Consider the following 20,324-nt stretch of genomic DNA (forward strand, 5'->3'; position numbering starts at 1 on the left):
TGCACCTGCTTTACACAGCCATCAAAAAAAGGGCATCTTTCTTCGCTGACATATTTGGAAACGGTAGTTTCTTGAACAAACACAAAAAGGCCCTTCAATAAAACAATATAAAGTTGTCACCTCTACCCATGCAGAAGACAAAAAAACTCAAGAGTACGTATTTCAGCAACTAGACAATGCACAAAACATAGAGCTATCAACACAAGAGACTGGAAAAAAGCCATTTATTTTGCATAGAACTATGTTCCAGAGCCTCAAATGTGTTTAGGCACCTAATTCCCATTGATTTCAATGGACTTAGGCACCTAAATACCTTTGACCTGGGCCTCAGTGACTTGGATAACTTTTCCTATTTCAAATGCTCATTACAGAATGGAGTGTGCAGCGATCGGAGGAGAGAAGAGGTGTGATAGTCCTTGTTTAAGAAGAGAGGATCGAAATAACATCAATGAACAGCAGCTGAGAAGCAAGGGTGCAGAAGAAGCACCTTTGAACCTAAGCATCTTGAGCAAAGATACAGTCCATTGAAAAATTGGAAATGCCCTTAATACAGGGCATCTAATTCACTAAGTCTCTCTGAAATGAATTCATTTAGACGGCAATAAATGGTGCTAAGAAAAATGAGTTCACACTGCTTAATGCATTTCCATTAAATCACTATTCATCTCCCCCCCTCAAAAGAGACCAGGGGCTAATAGCAGCAGTGTGACTAAAGATGTACTGTACAAACCTTGGCTGAGCTGACTGAGGGTTCACTGCAATTAAACACCCATCACTGCTTCATATCAGCTGACTCAGGCTTACCAGTCTTGGGCTATGAGGCTGTTAAATTGTGGTGCAGACATTCAGACTCAGGCTAGATACTGGACTCTAAAAGCCTCCCCCCTCATGGGGCCTATGGAGTCTAAAAATATGGAAGATTCCTGGGTCAAGACATAATGTTTTATGAATGAATTATCAGATCTCTGTGAAACTTGGTTTCAGTTCACAGGTTTTTGATCTTTTGGGGTTTATGGGTATCTTCCTCTATGGACCAAATTCTGTATTGCCTTATACCTTGTGCTCTTCTTTAAAGTCAATGGGGTTGTGTGGGGTTTAAAGTCCTACAGTAACTTGTCTCTGGAATTTCACTCACATTTATTGGTTCAAACAAACTCCCCAAATCAAATCAAACTTCAGAGGAAACTTCTCTTTTAATGACGACAACATTTCAGCATGAAAGCATACCTCACCCAAGATTTTCAGGAACTTGGGTCACCTGCAACTAGCCCAAGGTTCCCCTACGTAGTCTGCAAGCCTTTCTGTGAACCAGGGCGGAATTACATGTTTGTGATGCAAGAACAGTTCAGGTAACAACTTTTTGTGATTTCTGGGTTCCACATGAAAGTTTTGCTCAGCTTTGTGATTCATCTGTATAACAGCTTTATTCTGGGATCGCAAATGATTTAATAATGGAACTAAGAATAAATATTTATTTAATGTTGATCATTAGATTTTAAATGTGCTCCTCCTTTCCTCTGGGAAATGACGCTGCCAATGCCAGCCAGGCAGGTAGAAAGCCAGGCAGCTGGCTAGCAGCAAGGAGAGCAGCTGGGAAGTTGGCCAAGCAGCCAGGAGCCAGACAACTGGGAAACTCGATAGCTTGCCCACCAGCTGGGGAGACAGTCAGCTGGCCAGTTCACCCACACCATCCAGGCATCTTGTCCAGGCAACCCAGGAGCCAGGCAGTAGGCAAACTGATCAGCAGGCAAGCTGGTAGTCATCTTGCACATCACATAGCAGGTAACTGTGACCTATTTTTCATCTTTTTAGGTATTTTTATCAGAAAATAAAGGAGAACCTGATCCATCAAACAATAAGTTAATATTTATGCTAAAATTTTATTCCCTTAATGATATTTCATCTTTTTTTATATTATTAAATCCAAGGAATTCAAATTACTACTTAGAAGGTGCTTTGTTGGTGGACCTGACAGTAGAAATGGGTGACATTTTTTAGATGAAACTTTTTTCACCAAAAATACATATTTGCAAATTCATGTCAAATATGCCTCAGGATTTTGTCTGGAAGAAAAGAAATTTCACGCAATAGTTAAACTTTAAGTGTGAAATTAATTATGTGCACAGCTCTACCTAACAAATTCAAATAGGTGTTTTATGACAATATACAGACCTATAATCCTTTAATTCTTAACTGTATGACTGGCAGGGCTGGCTCTAACTTTTTTTTGGCACCCCAAGCAAAAAAAAAGAGCGCTGCCCCACCATAACACTCCACTGTGAGAGCTACGCCACTGAAGCTCCCCACCCCTCCCAAGCACTTCCAAAGCCCCCCGCCCCTCCCGAGCACCACGCCATGCTGCGCCACCCAAGCCCCCTCCCTCCTCGAGTGCCACGCTGCCCAAGCCCCCCACCCCCTTTCCGAGAGCTGCCTGGCCAAAACTAAAACAAACAAACCTAAAAAAACCCTCCAGCGCCACCCAGCCAAAACAAAACAAAAAAACAACCCAAGCACTGCCTCGCCCCAAGGTGCCGCCCCAAGCATGTGCTTGGTAGGCTGGTGCCTGGAGCCAGCCCTGATGCCTGGAATGTATGGATTTTATTTCACATGTATTTTGAATTTTAGATAAGACATGGAGATATTTCACTAGTTTTAATCATCATTAATATAACATCCTCCTTTATTGGGTGGAAGATGACTCTGACTATGCATCACATAGTTTGGATTCCCTTCTGTCTGATTAGGGCTTTTATTTTATTTTGCATGTAGAGGTCTCCTGATAGAACCATTGTATTTTGTTGTTCGTTTCCCTTAAAATCATCCCTAACTGCTACTCACCTGTTTAGAGACAGAAGACTATTAACCTTTTTGCAACAACATCACACTGGGTTTGGCTGTAATTTTTATGCCATCCTAAAATCCCATCATTTAGAATATTTTTTCAAAACCCTATGCAAGTCTGTTGGGATAATAATTTTAAATTGGATTTGGTATTGTAGGGATGGATAGGGCAAAAAAGTGAAATGAAATAAAAGCATTTTTCTTTGAAAATGAATTCAGTCATTTTTGATGGATCCAATTGCCATTCCTTCCCTGGAATGTCTATTTAACTTGTCCTAAATGTTATCTCCTATCCTCAAGCTGAAGAAGAAGTATTTACTATGTGAAGTTAATGGAATTGCTATCCACTAGGCAGTTGTAACAATAGATGCACTATTTCTGCTTCTTGGCCTATTATGCCTATTGACCTCTGTTACCTTGTATTTCAAAATGCAGGAAGCAGCAACCACTAAGTCTCTAGCACAGTGATACTCAGACTGAGGCTCATCAGCCATAAGTGGCTCTTTAATGTGTTTCCTGCAGCTCTTAGCAGTACATGATATTAAACACAGTATGATTTAATTATTAACCAATCAGATGCTTTTACTATGTTATTAACCAATTGTAGTTGATAAAATAATATTTGGTCAGTCATTTTGCTGTGAGAATACTATATATTTCCTATCATACTGTTTCAATAGGAATATGTAGTACTATAGTAAAAGAAACAATTAATTCACACTACTGTGGCTCTTTTGGGTAATGATTGCTAATTTGGCACCTGAAGCACAGAGATCTGAATATCACTACTCTAGAATGATAACTGTAAGCCAAAGAGTTTTAATTTTAAAAATCATATTATACTATGCCAGAGTATTGATTCCATCCTATGGTTACATTTATTTATTTATTTGTATTCATACGCTCAAATTTAACTACCATCTGTTTTGTTCTTCATCTGTATGCCAGCAGCTTTCAGAAATTTTCAGCTGGAGGCCATTTACTATTATCTGAGTAAGAATAAAGAGTTTCAGCTATGCTTAAAAAGAAACTAAGAAAAAAAAATCACAAGGATGTGAAAAGCATTTTCTGGCTGGGCTGATTGAAAAAAAGGCATGCATTGTGTGAACTAACTGAAACGAGCCATCAAGAAAGCCTCAATATGTTTTGCAGCTGCCAAACCACGTCAGTTATTTTTCAGGGAAATACATGAAATCCAGAGCTGCTTTTCAAAGATCAAATTGTAATTGTTTCCAAAAAGGCATTATTAATCTTTTATTGGTCAGAAGTCTGTGACTTTTCTTATTTGATGCAGATCTCGCTACAAACATTCTTGTCTTTCCTTAAGACTAGACTGAAACTGAGTCCCTAAAGTTAGATTCCCAACTTCATATTTAAGTATCTAAATTAGTGGTCCACTTTTAGAAGTACTGATTGCTCGGCAGCTCCCTATGAGGGCCAAATGTATGGACTTTGTAGCCTAAGCTTAGATTTTTATAACAAGCTGCCCATTTGTTGAACAGCGTGTCATGCAGAGGACATAAAAGGCCAATATTCTGGGAACGATATTGCCTTTAGAGAAGTTTCTGCGTGGAGGTCAGTGAATTGGTGTTAAGCTATAAAGCTGCAAATAGTCTGGGACCCAGTTACCTAAGAGCCCCCTTCTTTCCCTGTGTAATATTGCTATAGTAGAGTTCAGTGAAAGCATGGAGGTAGGAGCTCTCTCTACAAATGAGACTGTCAGCTGGACACTGTTCAGGATATGAAGAATTCAAGACTAAAAGATTTGCTTTGCTCCTGGGTTCACCAGAGTCTGAATTTGTTAACATTCAGTAACTGTGTTCTTACGGTATGTGATTTAAGACAGATTACCAAAGGTGATAAGCATGTTCTGTTCCGGCAGGAGGGAGCAGACACTTATCTCTCTGGCTGATCACTGTGTACTGTGTGTCATACATTGTCGGTCTATTTGCATTACTGAGCTTGAAGCTAATGAAATGATTGTAAATTCACATGATAGAAAATCTGCAGGAAAAAAACCCCAAAACATCAGGCGGATGTTCAGTTTATGACTAAGGTCAATGGATTTGGGGGGAATGGTCAGTATGTTCTGCCTTACGTAAGAAAGGTCAATCTGGCTGGAAAACACTGTAAAGATTTTGGGTGAGCAAAACTTTGTTAAACAGAAAAGCATCTTAGTAATTAAGTCTAGGCTTCAGAATGCACATTATATTATTTTATATATTTTATAACCATTTGTTTCCAGTATTCTTTCTTGCTACTTCTCAAATATCTATACTTTTGTTAAATAAACTTCTGCTTGTTTTCACTATAAACTTATCTAAGTGCTGTGTATTAAATGGAGCAGTAATCTAAAGGGAAACTGGCAAACTGGTGTGTACTGCTTCTTCGGGAGCAGCTAATCTGTAAAGACTATGGGTGTCTAGTGGAACAAAGGCTAACCAGTCCAGAGGGATGTTTGGCAGGCTTTGTAGCTGGTGCATGCTTACTGTTAACTTGCATAGGCTGAAGAAGCAGTTGCTTGTATTGCCCATGGCTGGTGGAACTGGGGAACTGACCCACAGCAGGAAGAGACAAAGCTTTCTCACGCCAAGGGCAAGTGGTTGTGAGGTACCTGACAACCCTGGGATGTGTCACAATATCAAAGTGCAGTACTGAAAGATATTTAGATTTTCTAATGGTATGTTTTTAAATTGGAAATAGATAAGCAACAGAGGAATCCAATAATTACATGAATCAATCAGTTATTCTATATTAGGAGAATCTACAACCTAGAGGGCAGACAGTCTTGATAAAAAGGAATAGTGATTGGGGTAAAGAGGTGATTTTACCTCAGTATACAGTATGGGTTAGACTAATACTGGAATACTGTGTACAGCTTGGGTGTCCACATTTTAAAAGGGATGTGGAAAATTTGGAGATGGTGAAGAAAAGAACCACAAGAATAATTTGAGGGCTGGAGAAAATACTTTACAGTGAGAGACTTAAAGAGCTCAATCTGTTTATTTTATCTAAAGTACTGGATTACAATTTATAAGGGCCTTCACAGGGAGAAAATACCAGGAACTAAAAGACTCTTTAATCGAGTGGTGAATGGCATAACAAGAACCAATGGTTTGAAGACGAAGCCAGACAAATTTAAATTATACACCAATGTTTAACAGTGAAGTAATCAACCAGTGGAACAATCCACCACAAGATGCAATGGATTCTCCATCTCTCGATGTCTTCAGATCAAGACTGGGTGTCTTTCTGGAACCTATGCTTTAGCCAAATACAAGTTATTGGACTCAATACAAAGGTTACTGTGTGAAAATTAGTGGCCTCTGATATACAAGAGATCAGACTGGATGATCAGATGGTCCCTTCAGGCCATAAAGTTTATGAACCTATGGATCTTATTCTTTCCTCATGTTGCTTGCCTGCAAATATCAAGTAAGCTAAGTATTAATGATCTTCATTGCATATACAATCAGCTAAAGCTGCTAAGCGTACTCAGAAAACACAGTTGTGTCTCAGCCATATTCTTAGGTAATATATCAATTATGGATCTTTGCTATCAAGTTATAATTTTTCATTCAGGGAATCAATAATAAAAAAACACATTTGCATATGAGCTTTTAAAGCTTGAAAATTAAATTAAAATGTAGTTATAAAATATTTTAAAATAAGCATTGTGTTAACAAACAATTATAGTTGGTATTACTGTATAAATAGCAGGATTTTTTTAATCTTGGGCCTAATACCATAAAAGACTATTTTCATACTTGTCTTTGAAGACCAACTTATTCCAAGAAGGAGGAGCATAAATCTGAATAAAACCTTCTTTACATTAAGAACATTCACATCAGTATACCTATGTCAATTTAGTTAAACTGCACAATCCACTAATGCAGAGGTTCTCAAACTGTGGTCCACAGACCACCAGTGGTCTGCGAGCTCCATTCAGGAGGTCCACAGAGTTCCCTCTAAAGTGCTCGCCTGGGTGGCCACACATGAGAGAATGAGAGTGTGCAAGCATGACTCCACTAATTAGGTGTCTAGACCCTGGAGAAGACGCACATGTAAGGTGAAGTGGTAGCCTTGGGGGGAAATAGTGGGTAGGTGGGAAGGGGCAGTGGGATGAGAAGGGGGGGTGTGGGAAATTTGAGATGTGCAGGGCTGTGGCGGCGAGAGAAAGAGGTGACTTTCCTCAGGTCGAGGGCTGCTGTGTCAGGGGATAGACCCCTCCCCCTCCTTCCCAGCTCCAGTTTGGGGGCTTCCATGGCAGGGGAGAGACCCTCCTCCTTCCCAGCCCCAGCTCAGAGGCTGCTCCGGCAGGGGAGAGAAGGCACAACCATTGCATTAGAAATGTAAGACTACTGATATTAAAATAATAAGTAATATTTTTTGTTCTACAAATAAAAGCACAAAAATAAGTATAATATAATACTTATTATTTTTTTAATCCAAAGCACATTACAATAGTTAGCTAATGGTACAAACAACATTTGGGAAGGTCGTTAAGTGGTCCGCCGAGACTCTCAGCAATTTTCAAGTGGTCTGCGGAAAAAAAGTTTGAGAACCACTGTACTAGAATCATAGAAGATTAGGGTTGTAAGAGACCTCAAGAGGTCATCTAGTCCAATCCCCTGCTCAAAGGTAAATGGGTTATACTGGTGAAAAGTGGGGCTTCTACTGGTAGAGTAGGCTATAAGACTAAATTTTTGTTGGTGCAATCTGTTTACATGAGTGATGAAATCCTGACCCCACTGAAATCAAAAGAAGTTTTTCCATTGACTTTAATGGAGCCAGGGCTTCACCCTTGGATTTTACTATGTGTATAATTAAATCAATATAGTTACTTTGTTGTACATTTCAAAGGGACAGAAGCAACTTCCTATGAAAGCCGGGTTCTTAAATACCTTAGAACCCTTTGAAAATCCCAGCCCAAATGCCTCTCAGTTGCAGCCTGTTAAGCAGATAAAAGTATGAGACAGCCTAGGAGGTTTGATAGCAAGTAAACAAACAAACAAACAAAAATGCCTGAAGGTGAAATGCAAACGCAGGAAAAGAAAGAAATGAGACAACCAGAAAGAGGGAATAAAAAAATAAAGAAGGTATTAAGAGTGAGGGAGACATCTGCTGAAGAATGATAAAATATGGAATTTCCAGACTACAGGCTGGAACAAGTAACTGCTAGCAAAATCAGAGCTGGAACTAACAATGATGGGACTAAGTACATCAGTGAAGTCATGCAGTCACAAGTGAAATATGTAGTTATCAAAGGGGGAAAAAGATAACTGCCCCAACACTACCTCTTACCTCATGGTAACCCAGAAAGCTAGGCATAAACTACCCGGGACACAGTCCAGATTGTCAAAATGATGCTAATCCAGATTTAATGAAGTCATTTATAGCCAGCAGGGAGAATGAGATAGGATTATACAGAATAATAAATGAACACATCATTAGTCTCAGGTGCAGCATTCAGTTGAATTGTTCTGCAGCGGAATATGGTGCTGGGGATAAAAATGCAGTGGTAAATTATGTAAAGAGAGTGTTACAGGGCAAACAACGTATTACAGATGTATACTATTGGGACAGAAATTGTCCAGGAGGAAGTGAAAGTCGTGACATCCAGAATTAGCTAAAACTGGAAACAAGAGGCATAGAATGTCCAACTACTTGCATGTCAAAGGGCCACGAAATTAAAATACAGTGTTCTCAGATGTAAATGATGCCTTGATGTCCTCTATTCAATTTACTCAGTAAGCTTGAATTTAGTCCTGAGTATAATCATTAGTAAAAGGCAGAGTGTAAGAAGACTACAAATTCACAAGGGCTATTAGTTTGTCATTTATTTATTTGTTTGCTGGTAGTGTCTCAAGACCTCATTCAGGATCAGGGCCACATTGTGCTAGGCACTATACAGACAAAATGAAAGACAGCTGTTGCCCCTGTGAGTTTACAATCTATTAGATAAGATGGATAAACAAACACAAACAAGCAACATGCATGCAATGTCATTCTTTTGTGTTGAAAAAATTCACAAAGAAACCTGAAGCAACGCATTATACTTCAAAGAGGAAATCAGTCAAATAGATGCTTTTACAACTATTGTTAAAACAATAACCTTAGTTGTGTTAACTCTGTGTTGTAGTGATTTAATATATGCTTTCACAGAAGCTGTCAGTTTCATGCCTGTCCTCCCTCCTTTTTTCTTTTTTCTTTTTTTTTTTTTTTTTTTTTAGCTGGAACTAACAATGATGGGACTAAGTACATCAGTGAAGTCACGCAGTCACAAGTGAAATATGTAGTTATCAAATGGGGAAAAAAGATAACCCTTGACGGTGGGGAGGGGTAAATGCACATGAAGAGATGCCTCTATCATGTTACTGCTGGTCAGTATTTGGAATTTCTTTTCTTTGGAAAATACTTAATATTTGAAATTTCCTGTCATCCTAAACTGGAATGAAAAGACAAAATTTCTAATGTAATGAAATTTTAAAAGAAATTAGTTTAGAAAATATGAAAACAATCTTATTGAAACATCTTGTTTTATTTCAATGAGGTCACAGTGCCTCTCTTGACTTTATCATATAAACTTTTATTCTATATTCGTATAAAGACTTATAGAATTTAAAATAAGTCAGAAAACAAAGCATTTCAACCTTATAAAACTGAAGCATTTTGAAAATTTTTCATCAGTTTTTTAACAAAATCAAGAAATTCACACAATATCTGAATTCCATCAGATCACCACTTTCTGACTAAATCCAGTTCCACCAGAAAATTTTCCCTAGCTCAATAAAATGTATTTACATTAAGTTGTAATATTAATAAAAATATGCCTGTACAAGGCTCTGTTAACTGAACACTACAACAAACCCACATCAGCATTAAAATAATCATTTTGAAAGGACCTCTGCCAGTCTGCCACTTACAAAAAAAAAGGTCCTTTCTGGGAAGCAAATCTTCCTCTCTCTCTACATAACATATTAACCAGATATACAATATGGCAACTGCCTGTCTGAACAGGTGTGCAATTGTCCTTCTATGCACTTTCAATGGGCTTTTAGGTGATGCTTAAGATACTCATTCAACAAAACATGTTCTTGAACTTTTCTCTTATTCAGGAAAGCACTTATACGTATGTTTAAATCTAAATTAAGTGCTTTGTTGAATCAGGGATAAAGAAACAATTTTGTGTCTATAAAAGAAAGCAGGAACACTGAGGCAGAATCTTCTGTTCAAGCACTTAATTGTATTTTCAGCATATTTAGTCAGCGAATATACAACAACCATGATTTACTAAAAAGAACTTTTTTGTAATGCTGTCTTCTGGAAGTTACCAAATAATTTAATGTTTGATAGCTGTTTTTAATCCAAGATCAGTCATTGAATCTCCCTCATGGTGAACAATCTTAGTTACAGTGCTTGTAACTAATATAATTGGCTGGATCCAATAATCAAAGATTAATAATGTCATCACTTTATGCGAAGTCACCTTTGAACACAGTTGTTTAGTTCTCACTTTCCACCATGAAGTTTTTGTGCTCAAGTAATTCAAAACTGTCTGAAACTAGACATATCAAACTTGATTTTTTGGTAGATCTAATTAAGACCTAACTTTTAAACCACATTTGAATAATTCCAATTAGTAGCTGAGAACTTTGTGAGAATGCTGCAAAACATTTGTTAAAATTTTTAATTTCACTTCAAAGATGCTTGCATTCACTTGTCTTTAGCTTCTGCAAACATTCATGCAGTTGAGTTGTAATGGCACAAACATTTGCAGAAAGGGAGTTTCATGGTTGCATGCAAGCTTAAAATGAACACAGGAAATGAATTTTAAATTTTCATGCATAAGTGTTTATGCCACAAGCCCCAATTAAAGAATAAAAAGTGTATAAGTGATTGGTCTGATAAGACACATGGTATTATTTTTACTCTTTGGTACATCTAGGAGGACAAAAAGGTAGAAAAGATAGTTACCAAAATTTGTATTTTAAATGCATAAAACTGGAGTGGAGTGAATAATTCACAACTATTAAGTTATCTGTTATTTTTCTATGCATTTTCAGGATTCATTTCTAAGGGACTCCCAATTTATCACACATCTGTAAAGGACCTACTGAATTTAGGCATTAACAATTTTAATACTACCAAACCATTTTTCTTCCAACAGGGTTAGATTTTAAATTTTAAAGTAGATCTGCAAAACAAGCTTAGTTTGAAAGCAATTTGGTTATGAATATTTAGTATTGCCAAATGCACTATGAACTAATAAAATCTTAACAAATGCATCATAAAAATGCCTTTTAAAAACAAGTGGAAGAATTCTAACTCTAATATGTACATGTTAAGAAAACCCACATTACTATCTACTCCTATACTATTTTAGCTATACAAGAAGCTTGATTGCTGTATAGCTGTATGTTCTTCTATATGAAATTTAGCAGTTTCAGGGGCTTGCAGTCTCACTATAGCAGTGTGCTTCGGCATCAACCCCAGGGCAGAGTTGTGCCTTACAGGCCTAACTGAGTCAACAAGGACTCAGGAATGTGAAAGGTCTGAGAATACACACATTTTCTAATTTAAATAAATCTTTATATTTTAACTCCTTGTGATGGGATATATAAATAGCACTGGCCAGGATAGGGTTAATGATCTGTTGTGGGTTTAATCTGCCCTGCCTTGCTACCTCTGCAATAGGGGGTCAGGCTTGGAGGGAGAGCTTAAAAAGGGAAGAGCACAGGGGGTTTCAGGGATGACTAGAAAAGTTAGCACAGAGATGATTAGCCTGGTGAGAGAAGCTTGTCTAGGAACCCCTTCCCCTGTCAGTCTTGCTGAGGGATGTAGAACTACAGCTGACAGCTACCTCAGACTTGCTGCTTGCTAGAGTCTCCCTGAAGGAAGGCAGGCCAAGTGTGAGACTATTGTTTGCTATTTGTGCCTTGCTTGTGGCTAGGTAAGACTGCAGTTAGCAGTTGTTTGCCTGTTGTTTTACACCTGGCGTTATCTTGTTTTACACCTAACCATTGGTCTTGATAGTGACTTGACCTGAACTTAGGAATGCTCTGGCTATGTGGTAAAAGGCTCTCTTGATCAAAAGAAGAGGGCGTGGGAGGAATTGTGAGTTACATTGAAATACCAAAAGCATCACTAGACTGAAATAACTTAGTTTAAATGTAGCTGAAATAGTGTCTTTTCCTGGCACATACAGCTGGTAGTCAATGTTTGCTTTCACTATTAGTACTAGATAAAATGCTGGTTCACACCTATTCAAATTCAGATATGACTAAGGAGCAGAAACAACATGATTTCAGATTGTAGCTGCCCTGAACAAGCTTTCTGGAGAGGGACAGGAAACAAGGCACAGCCTGATGTAACAGAGGGCTGAAGCTGGCCTATTATCTGTAGAGTGATTTATCTCCATTTCTGTGCAAGGAGTAGCCTTCAGCTCCACTCATATTACAAAGCTTGTTTTTCCCCACAGCAAAGGCTATTCTGACAGGAATAATAACTGTTAACCTTTGCAAGTGTTTCAGTAAAAGGAAACAAGTTAGTCCAGTGTGCATTTATATTAAGTGGATTTTAGTGCTCAGACAGGCACAGAGCTGGAGAGAAGATCTCTAGCTATCTACAGAACTGATAAAGCACAGCGAATGGCACTGCATATTTCTTCCATTGGCCTCCTCAATGTCCCCAAAATATAGCTGTCTTTGGACCATCTCTCTCTGTCGAGCTGAAGCTTTTTTACAGTGCCCAGTGCCTATTGCCAAAATATTCTAAGCCCTGAATATGTAACCTAAATAAATTGTCCATACAGACCTATGGAGGTTAGAGAATAATTACTATGAAGAAACAATAATTAGGGTTATCTTTACTGGATTTAAAATGGACTGCCATCATTCCTTGCATACCTATTTGTTAATAATATTGCACTAATTAAGGTTTGGTGTTCACACATCTTTCTAGAAGGAGGGGGAAAAAATGCTTATTCCTCTACAGATGCTTTCAAAGTGTTTATATTTACTGTAAGTACTTCAAGATAACAGGTACATGTGGTGAGCACAATATCTAATACCAATATTTTACAACATATTTCATAAAGTATAATGTTTAATGTAATTGAGCATGAAGACAGACTCAGTCTGTCTGGTTTCAAGGACTATTACAAGAGAAATTTAGATTTTCATTGTTCTTGTCATCTGAAACACATATAATGGATTGCACCCCCCCCAAACACACACACCAAGATTGGACAGTTACCCCTCCCAGGCATTAGCTTCTATATACAATATGAAACAAAGTATGCTTTAGAATGGTTACAATCTGCTTCTAAAATGTAGTAATCAAGCACAGTAAGTTCCATAATATTAGTAGTTCCCTACTTAGATCCATTGTATTGCTTTTCATGCTTTGGTGGTTTTTTTTTTTTTTTTTTTAAAGCTGGCTCTTCAAGCTAGATCAACACAATGACACAGGAAAGTCTATGTAACTATATAATAACTTTACCTTACTGACCAAGTTTACTATTCACAGAATTGTTACATAGCTCCACATCTGCTACGTCTTACAGTATTTACATCATTTCCCTCAGTAATATGGAAAAGCCCATTGCTTCAGGGAAATGGCTCAAGGCACTGAGATACAGCTGCTCTGTTTCCCCTTCAGCTGCACAGCAAGTGCCTCCAATAGCCACCTGCTGTCTCACAAGGGATGAAATTGGGAGGGTTAGAAGGAGAGGCACTCTGAAAGATCCAAAGTCTGTTTGCCAGACAACAGAGAGATCCTAAGGAGGCTGTAGAGGAAGCAAGATGGGTGCTTACCTGCCTCCACCTGAGCCAAGGAAGGTAAGTGCTAAGTACAGGATGGCTCCCATCCTACCTCTCACATGCCCATGCCTAGGGAGTGCAGTTATAAAGAAGAGAGAAGAAGCCACTAAGAATCTCACAAAGTCATACACAAGACACTGAAGATAACTGAATGGGGAGGCGAGTATGCAGAGGTTCAATTTGCAGGGAAATAGGTAGAACCCCCTCCCCCCAAGTAAAATTCTTCTTTCCTCCCCATAGCTTTCTGCAGCCTCCTTGCTATGTTTGCCTAGCACAGGGCTGGACAAACGTCATATCTCCAGGCACAAACAGCTCTGCCATCCAGAGATATTAAGCTCTTAGCCAAGCACTGTAAGCTTTATCAAACAGATTGAAAACCTTTCCAAGCTGCACTTACCATTCTGCTCACTCAAAGTGAGAGGACCAAAAATAGCTTGCTGATATGCATTGTAAAGCCTGTGGTGTCAGATCTGAATTGCTGATTCTCCCCCTGCCCCTCCCACTCCCTGTAGATTCAATCCTACTAAGAATCTTCAAATTGTTTGTGCCTAGCTGGAGGCTTCTCTCTACATTCTACCAGTTTGTAGGAAGTCTGAGATGCCCTTTTCATTATGAATAGTTTAAAGGCCAGTATGTGGCACTAATTACTTTTAATAGTATCTCACAGCAGGCAGAGTCCCTTACTTGCAAAGTGAGACATTACTTTTGTTCACAGTGAGTATCTCACAATCTGGTCCTGAGCTCTTGTTGTACAGACAAAACTACACAGGATCTTTTCAGCGGGCAAGACAAAGATACCACATTTATTATGATAACAATTTGATTTATGACAAATAACTAATATTTTAATTTTTATACTCACACATTATACCTAATACCTATATATATATATACACACACACATATCCATCAGATGTTCTGCAGCTGCTGCATAGTTACCAGTCCTGAAGATAGCTTAACTTCAGAGCTTGATTTTGTAGCTTGGGTTCGTAGCTTGTGGCCGCTAACTGGCCAGGAAAGCCGGGCACAAGGACAAGCTGGATCTCTGTTGGGCAGGCACTGATGTCCTTCCATGTTGGCAGCAGAATATTACCCAGAGTCTCTCATCTCACCTTCTTTTTTATAGGCTTTTAGTTTGGATTCAAAGTCGATAGGTCTTGCTGTGTCACGCTGCCTCTGGGTTTGGATTGATCACCCATCAATTGCAGGCGTGACTTTCAGCCTTGAACTTGGCTTTGATTTTTCTCCTGTTGTTCTGTTGTCCTTTTTTTTTTTTTTTAGGGTGGATGTTTCTTACTTTGTTTAGGGCTGTTGTCTAGGTCTTCAGCCATTGGTATTTGAACTTTATCTGATCAGGACAGGCTGGGGCTGGAGGCTGATTCCATTCACACATACCTCACTCACACATTTAAACTAAACTGATAAAATTACAGCAGGGTTTGCAAAAATGAAGGTTGGAGGAAGCTTTTACAAAATGGAGTGAGTGTTTTAAAATGGGGTTTGAATTACAATATGGAACATAAATTACAGTGTGGGCAAGTGTAGTGTGGACGGTGAACAGAAGTTACATTAATAAATTAAAAACAATTTCATTTATCAGTTCTACACTCTCAGCAAATTTTCTTAAATGTTTTTGAACTTAATTTTTGAATATTTTCAAATACTGTCCTATGTCTCTTCCTCTATATAACTTCCTTAATCCTGTTCAGAGCCCATTCTAGGGTCATACGTGAAGGTCAGGGCAACCTCTGAATGGTCCAGGAAGGGAACCCACTCTCAGGCTTCCAGTTCCTCAACTGTTGCCTCTCATGGGTGGAGACTCACATTTCTCTTCCTTTTTACTGGGGTATTCCCACATTGCATAGTTTCCCTGCTTACACTGTTATTCCCAGTACAAATGACACCATCTGCTTGCAGTCTCTAAGGAGAAAGATAACCATGTTTGTCAACAGTTACCTATACAAAACAAGGCTTGCTTGGAAAGAACATTTCACTCTTAAGGTAAAAGAATTACAGAACACCTACTTAAAAGAACACAGGAACCTAGGCACAAACTAATAATTTACCTGAGTTAACACTAATCCTAATATTGATCCTGGTAAGAACAATCCAACCCCCTGTGCCAGGGAATGCTTCTGGTTCCAAGTTAATTGCACTTCAGCTCAGAGCAAGCACCCAGTCTTATGGGGCCTCAGTAAGCCTGGTCTTTCCAACCCTTCCACTGCATGCATCTGATGAAGTGGGTTTTAGCCCATGAAAGCTTATGTCCAAATACATTTGTTAGTCTCTAAGGTGCCACAAGTACGCCTCGTTCTTTGTTTTGAATATACTAGTTCAAATTAATTCAGGCTGAGGGGGTAGGGTGTATATGACTTCAAAGGTAAAACTAGAGCAATTACGTCAACTCATACATCCTCCTCCTACGGGGATCCAGTTAATCTACAGAAAGCAAGACACCTGAAATGGAAGCCCTGTTAACAAGTCTAGCATGTCTCATCAGTGATGCTACTATCTTTATTGTCAATATTTCCGAAAGCAGCAACCCCAAATATGGCGTTATAAAATCAGAAATTCCTTGGTGCTGCTACAGTTTCTGGAAGCTTAGTCATAGATGATAGATCTAAATGGTATGTTTAAAATAGATTTTGGTTAGGAATTCTTTGACTACAGTGAGGTTTTTTTGTTTTGTCTCTGTTGGTAAAAACAAAAGTTTACAAAACAGAATCTGGTTTGAATAATTTCCAGAATCGAAAGACTAAAACACTTTCTATGCTTTTGACTCCAAAAAATCCTGTTTTCTGGTTCAAAAGACATTTTTTGAAATATCAGTTAATTAATCTGAAAAGCTATATTAAAGTTCAGAATCCAAACCTCTTAATTGACCCTAACAGCTTTTTCATAGGTATACGAACTATCAGTCCCAAGAAGGGAAGAGATATTGCATGATTATTTGTAAGTAGTAGGAAGAAGCAATTTGATAACTGAGTTGTAAATCCACACAGCAGGTTAAGACAGGAAAACTAATTTTCCATGTAAAGGCTTTGAATAAAATCTTAGCCATTAGCAATATTGGCTCTTAGTTATGGTAGATAACAAAGGCTTTTAGAGTTAAAAATTGACTTCCCAGGAAGCAAACAAGTTTGCAAAAAAAAAAAACCACCCTGAAAATGGACCATGTTCTGGTGTACTTTTCTGAGAACTGGCACTATACTGAAATACTTGTAAAATCAAACTGATTGCCAGGTCAATGAAAAGCGTGTAACCAGACCAGATTGTAGGATACACTGAAAAACATGCAGAACTGCTTTGTGATCTAGGCATGCAGCAGCTCAATTGTGTTACTGTGCCACACAGCTATGGAATACAAAAACAGTTGCTGAAGTCTCATTGTATCAGATGATTCACCTCATCAGCCACGGGGTGAAATGATTATTTGGTGCTTCTGCTTCACTTCTGCTTTCAAAGAAAAGCTGGTCATTTTCCCTGTCAGTCATGAATGCTAGAAAGGAAGGCCAAAAAGAGAGCATATCCCCAGATAAGTAGAAACTTAGTTTTTAATTGTTGTCTCGGTGATGACAAGTATCCACACTTTATACCTTGCCTCAAGATTAGGCTGCTAACTGCTCCCAGCTTTTTACATTTCTTCTTTCTTAAAATTGTAAACACCTTTGAAGTCAGGTAAGTCTTGGCTGGACTTCAGGGTCAAAGCTAGAAGGACAAAATTCTACTCGATGTCCTATAAATCAGCTTGGAGGGATTAGATTTTTATTAGTAACTGTCACTGACAAAAATGCCTATTTGTATATTTTGATTATCAATGGAAATAAAGGAAGAAAGATACTGCTTGAGAACTTATTAGAGGTTGACATAAGGATATTTACTCTGCATATTTTGACATATGATGACAATTTGTTAACAGTTATAAAGCTTTAGCTTTTGAATTTCAATGTCTTCTGTCATTAAACTGTCTGATTCTCCCATAATTTTTCACAACTGAAAATTTAAATCAATAAAAACTGAAATATCTGTCAAAATTAAAAAAAAAATAAATAGAATTCTGCCAAGCCTACCTGTAAGATTGGCATTTCAGTCCTTCCTTTATGACATGCATATCAATTTTAGGTAGTCTTCTTTTGAAGAAAGAGCTGAGGCTAAAACTCACAAAGTTAGGTACATAAATCTACAGAATGACTTATTGATTTCTAACCCTACATAGAGATGTGGGTGCCCAATACCCTTGAAAAGGAGGCCACCTATTTAGGTGCCTAACTTCAGGCACTGCATTTGAAAATTTTGGCCTTATGGAAGCCAATCTCTGACTTCCTGAATAAGGATGGAGTAGTGATTTCAAGACTGGGCCCAACATGAAACTCTAACTTTACATTTAGAGAAGGGAATTGGGGAGAGGATCTGGCTCCTTATATGGTGACTGGCAATTTCTTTTTCAGATTCTCATGCACATTAGCAAAACTGCAGGAATTGTTGTCCAATACATGTTGATTAATTTTATATTAGCTTTTAATTCATGAAAACATATCCCTTCCTATTAGCTTTTGAATAGCTCATTTACCAAAGCCTAAATATTGGTCTTAATCATATAACCAACTACTAGACTGTTTCTTTGAGTACTGATGCTTAAAATGAATTGTTTTACTTTAGAATGTAACTAGTCTAAATGTGCTTAGTGTAGCTGAATAATAATTTTGCTGGGGGAAATATAAAAAATTCTTTAGATAGTTCCAATAGTGTGATACTGAAAGGTGAAATTAAAATAGATTTTATTAGTTCCATGTGTTTATTTACTTATCCCTCACTCACTGATCACTCTGTTCAGGGAATTCTTCCCATCATGGGGAACAAATTATTTTGTTTTGACTTTTGAACGGTTATTTTAGAATTCAAAGAGCATTGCTAATATACAAGGGAAAGTTAGAGGCATGAGATTAGTGTTATCAAAGATACTTAGCCCTTTGGATATGAAATAAAACCTACTGGTATGTAGTACAAATATTGATTAGTAATTTATTATCCACACGAAAACAAAGAACTGTAGGGCTTAAGCAAAGCTTCCACTTAAGGCGAAGACATTTGAAAAGTAAACAAATGTAACTGAAATCAATTAAGATTTGATACTGAGATACCGAGAAGGTTGTAACAGCTATGTTTTTGAACAATTGATTTAACAGAGAATTCCAATTCTTTCCTCTTTCATAAACCTGTGCCTTGAGACAAAGAGTTCATCAGTAAGTGACCAGGAAAACTCAGCCACATACATTTTCCTTCTGAAATGTAGGCTAGAAGTTTTTCATCTTATTCTGGAAGTCAAATTATAATCATCCAAAACTTGCACAAATTAAACCTAGAAAAAAAAATATAAGGAGATACAAACAGGTATCAGTTGTTCCCTATTCCAGACTTATTAATCAGCAGAAATAACTTTGGTTCAACTTTTTATCTATTCAATGTCTTTATTTTACAGTGAAATTTCTCAATGTCATCTTCTCCTTTAATTTCAGTTATTCAGATTGGAATTTGTACTGGTAAAATAATATAGATATGGGAAAATTCTCACTCATACTTCAGGCAGTAAAAAAAAGGGGTAGCGATGACTGTAGTGGAGGCCTCCTCACTTCTCCATATTAAATCTTAATTGTATTCTAGATAGGTTCTTGTATTGCACTTATCACCATAGTATTGAGCATCTTCCAGCAGTGCATGAAAAAGAGTGACTAATATCTGGTATGAGGTGGTGGTTCTCTGATCCTCCCTCCAGAGAGCAGAAATGTGTGCAGTGGAGCATGTTGGTTGTATGAGTTTTTAAAATAAACCTGTTGCATTCTATTTATGTTAAAAAAGCCAAAGGCAAAAATAGCCCTCATGCTTAGAGATGGTGGTGTGATTTGTGAAGATCCTTAATTCATTCCACAGTCTCAGAATGGCCCCTTAATTACAGAATTTCTGGAAAATATACTATGAAGTCAAATAATGCTACAAATTTGTAATTGGCAGTATCTAGAAATACTGAAGAGAAAGGGCCAAAGACAAAGTTGGGGGATTAACAGAAGGATAATACCACCAGAGACATTGGGGGAATGTGAGGAGGGGGTTAGAATCAGGGGTTTGGGTTGGAGATTGAGAAGATGGTGGTCTGTGCTAGGATGGACACTTTGGTTTGTTCACAAAGAGAGTAGGAAGTAGGAGAACTTCAATGCTTTGTATTACATTTCCTCTTTGAAAATTGGGCCATCATCCAAATGTGATGCTCTTATTGTAATTACATCTGCCACCAAGACAATCTTTAATTAGTTAGAGAATTCCTTTATCTACGGTACAGATGTCTCAGCTCAGGTTCTTCACTATAGACTCACTGGCTAGAACAGGAGTCGGCAACCTTTCAGAAGTGATGTGCCAAGTCTTCATTTATTCACTCTAATTTAAGGTTTCACGTGCCAGTAATACATTTTAATGTTTTAGAAGGTCTCTTTCTATAAGTCTATAATATATAAGTAAACTATTGTTGTATGTAAAGTAAATAAGGTTTTAAAAATGTTTAAGAAGCTTCATTTAAAATTAAATTAGAATGCAGAGACCCTCCCCATCCCCCCGACTGGTGGTCAGTGTGAGTGCCACTGAAAATCAGCTTGCATGCCGCCTTTGGCA

This window comes from Gopherus evgoodei, chromosome 5 (assembly GCF_007399415.2).
Source record: "Gopherus evgoodei ecotype Sinaloan lineage chromosome 5, rGopEvg1_v1.p, whole genome shotgun sequence".
NCBI classification, from domain to species: Eukaryota; Metazoa; Chordata; order Testudines; family Testudinidae; genus Gopherus; species Gopherus evgoodei.